Genomic DNA, 4,506 nt, shown 5'->3' with positions numbered 1-4,506 from the left:
ATCAGAAGATAACCCAGCAGATCCGCTTACGAAGGGACTGAGTAGGGTTAAGCACTTGCAGCATGCTAGGAGTATTGGGCTGAAGGATGATATTAGTATAGATTAGATAGTTTTAGAAACGTATAATAGATAAAATGTAATTGACATTTGATGATTAAATAAAGGAGTATTATTTATGTGTAGAGTTACTGTCACATGTTAATTGTTTAACTATTGTTTCACTTTGCATGTTTTGACTTCCAAAATAATTGAGTTATTAAGAATAATCGAATTATTCAAATGGTCCACAATCGTTCATATGTTGGGAGTAGGTATGAATGAAGATTGTCATGAATTGGTGTGTAGAGTGTCTAAATGGTGTTAGACATAGCAAGGGTTGCTGCAACGTTCATGAGTGCTTATGAACTGGTTTTGAGCATTGGAATAAACCCGCGCTTGCTGGAATCACCTTATGGAATACGATATAAAAGGTGATCGCAAGACGATAATATCATATAGTCTTAAAACCTAGATATATGGTTTATTATTTGTTAATTGATTGTACATTGATAATGCGAAAACGCATCAGTAACTTGGTGTTATAAAACGCATTGTTGTGTATAGTTGGTTAATGAATAAGTAAATGCATATAAGTCGAAGTTTATCTGTAAATTTTATCCTGAGAGGGTAGAAGAGATATCTTGGCCACTCGATGATTTGATTTGACTTATGTGCCGGGCCCGGTCAGAACTAAATTGATGTGTTTGATTAAGTTCTATGTCGAATAAATCGGAGATCGAAAAATCTAAATGCTAGACTAACCATTCCATAGGATTGTCAGCATGATATCTAACAGAGGACTGTACGATCCCTTATCTAAAGGACAAGATTGATTAGATCAGAGTTGACAGCGTCTTTGAGAGCTACGATTGCAAACCGAATTGTACTTGTATAGTTACTAGACTTATCGAAGTGGGAGACTGTTGGAATAGTGTCTAAGGCTGTAACTATATTCGGTTGTGCATGGTCCTTTTGGGTTGCCTTCACCATAGCAACTTGAAGGATGATTTGTTAAGAGAGAGTAAATATTATAAAGGAATAATATATGGCTATTTGATTAATATAAGTCATAAATTAATTGGTATTAATTTGGTGACTTAAAGAGATTAATTAAATAAGAGGGTATAAACTGTCAATTGTTTGATAGTTAGACTTTAGACTAGAAATCCATTAGGATACACCTTGGAAGGATTCTAAGAGCTTTAGATAAGCTAAAATCATCCATAGGGTTATCTATGGAATGGATTTGGATAGCCTTAAGAGAAGATTATCCAATTAGGGTTTAGGGTGAAACCCTTAAGGAGTCTAAAGGTATAAATAGGCCCTTGGGATGGGGAATTCGTGTACAACCTTGTAGAACCTGAAGAAAGGAACCTCTGGTCGAATTCCATTCCCTCTCCACTCTCCTAAATCATCTTGCTTGCTATTGGTGTTTGTAAACCATTAGAGGAGTGACAATTGTGACTCTAGAAGCTCCAAGACAACAAGATCAACAAGGAACTCAAAGGTATGATTATAGATCTGTTTTAATATTGTTGTTTAACCTAATTAGCCATTAGAAGTCTTGGATTCAAAAGTATGTTTATTAGAAAGCCTAGATCCAAGCATTAGGGTTTTGCATGCGCACATAGGAAAGTTCTTATGGCTAAAACCCAACAGTATAGTGGGCTAAGAGGCTCCATGGATTATCAAGTTGGGTCCACCCATAGGATGCTCCATGGGAGTTACAAACCCATGGGTCATGGAAATGAAGAGTCATGACACATTAGGGTTTACATGGTGTAACCCTAGATGTGTCAACACTATATAAGAAACCTATTATCCACCAAAATCGGTAACACATATGAAACAAGAGGGCTAGGCAGATTTCAAGAAGTGTGCATTCTCTCAAAAGTCTTTCCAAGAGCATTTGGTGTTGTGTGAAGCATTTGAGGCATCACACTTGGGGTGCTAGGCTCAAAAGGTTTCAAGGAACATAAGCAACAACAAGGTAAGTTATTCTATCTTTCAGTCAAGTTAAAATTGTTCCCCATGTATGCAAGATAGGAATATAACCTTGGAATTCAACTTTGCATGATAATTAGAGAAACATAGATCCAAGGTTATTAGGGTTACATGTACACTTAGGAAATGTTAGAATGCTCAAAACCCATCAGTGGTATCAGAGCCTAGGCTTGTTTGTTTGTTATTTGTGCTAAAAAGTTGAAAAAAGTCGAAAAACTTGTTGTCTTCCTGCTGAACTCGCCGAGTCCATGGGGGGACTCGTCGAGTTCACTTGTATCTTCAACCTACTCGTCGAGTAGGTTCATGCACTCGGCGAGTAGGAGCCACAGAGTGCAGATTTTCGACTTTAGTTGCTGGAAATGGATTAGAAACATTACCCTAAACTGTTTTGGTACTTGAAAACTTGTTTTAGATGGTGTAATGTCTTTGCTAATTCATTTACAACAACTAGTTATCAAAATTACAAAGTTTTAAGTGTAATTTTGATTTATGAAAGTGTTCATATTCATGTTCTTGTTCTTATGATGTTTAGATGATCATAGGAATTATTTGTAACCTATGTGGTAGATTAATTCTTGATCATAATGTGTTTTAATGGAGTCCATAACTTGTCCTCAAGTTATGGAAAACCAAAAGTCACTTGAATTAAAACCATTAAAAGAACACAAGAGTTAGAAAAATGAAGAGTCTTCATTTTTTTATTACTCTATTAAACTCATAAGTTACAATAAATGAAAAGTTTTGAAAGTTTACAAAACTTGCCCTCAAGTTTTGGAACAAGTAAAGTCTTGTTAAAATTTTAGTTCCAACCCCTAGAATTTTAAAAGTTAAAATTCAACCCTCATACATATATTATTATAATTTAATAATTATATATATATATATATATATATATATATATATATATATATGTATAAGAAAAAAGTCATCTTACTGCTAGTACGCCTCATTCACGAAGCCGGTCTATAAGGTGGGTATAAGGTTGTTGCCTATAAAATGGCAACTTAATGGGTGTCCACTCTCACCCACCGCTTGCTTGACTGGTGGAGGGTCGTTAGCCGAACGGGTAAGACAAGGACTTATAAATTCTCATTAAAAGTATGATGAATATTATAAAGTAACTAAATGTTTTATTAAATTCCCAATCTTAGTTACTTTAGAAAAAATGTGAATAAGGTGCTAATCCATGAAATTACACTTTACACTTTGTTTAAGTCGTTGGTGGAGCGTGTGTTGTTAACCGACACACTAACTTGGACTTAACAAGGTAGGTAAAGGGTGACTTAAGGTTTATTATAGCATTGGTGGAGCGTGTGTGGTTTACCAGCACATCGATTGAGTGATAAACTTTAAGGGTACCAAGTGATTTGCATGGTTACTTCACACCTCGTTTTGTAATCCTCGGTATCCCAGTCACAAAACGTCGAGGGCACACTCGAGATTGAAACATGCCTTTGAAAAGTTCATTGAATCTCAAAGAATCTAGGAATTTCTAAGATCCAATCAAAAACCTAATATCTAATATTTCGGTTTTCGTGGTGGAAATTGGTGAATCGTCATTCACCTACCTTTCAAATATGTTATAGCTTGGATTACGGCATAACTCTTCTAAGTTATAATATATTGTGATTGGATCCTAGCCTTAATATTACATTTGGGTGTTTTATTAAGGACTCTCTTAATATCTAAACTAATCTTGTCCTCTTCCTTCAGATGTCTTCAAACAATGCTGCTTCTGGCTCTAATCCAAATGGCTCCTTTACCCTTATGAACTTGTGTGGGAAAGTCACTTTTGATGGATCCAACTTCAATGAGTGGATCAGAAACATCAGGATGATTACCCACTACGAGGACAAAGAATATGTCCTTGACAAGGAGCTTAAGGAGATTGATGAGACCACTACAACTCCTCAGGAGATCGTTGATTTTCAGGCACATGAAAGGGATGCTACGAAAGCGGCATGCATCATGATGGCCACGATGACAGCGGAACTCCAAAAGTCCTATGAGGATTTCTACCCTTATAAAATGCACCAAGATTTGATGGAAAGATACCATCAAAGTGCACAACAAGAGAGGTATGAAATCATCTGCTCCATGATAACAACCATGATGAAGGACGGGGAATCCGTCACGAGCCACATGCAGAAAATGCAAAGGTATGTGGATCGATTGATGAAGCTTAATGTGAACTTCCATGAGGAGCTTGCAATAGATATCATTTTGCACTCTTTACCATTGTGCTATGATCAATTCCGCATGACATATCACATGAATAAGGAAGAGGTCACACTCAGCAAACTTCAGGGACTTCTCAAGACCGCTGAAACAGGTCTTAAGGGGAAGTCGGTTGTTAACACTCCTATTCCAAACTCCACTCCAGTTTTGGCAATCGAAAAAGTCGAGGGAAGAAGAGAAAGAGTTCTTCGAAGGGTACCAAGGTTAGGACTCTTGATGGATCTT

This window comes from Lactuca saligna, chromosome 5 (genome assembly GCF_052625555.1).
Source record: "Lactuca saligna cultivar CGN05327 chromosome 5, ASM5262555v1, whole genome shotgun sequence".
Taxonomy (NCBI): domain Eukaryota; kingdom Viridiplantae; phylum Streptophyta; class Magnoliopsida; order Asterales; family Asteraceae; genus Lactuca; species Lactuca saligna.
This window is presented reverse-complemented; position numbering follows the sequence as displayed.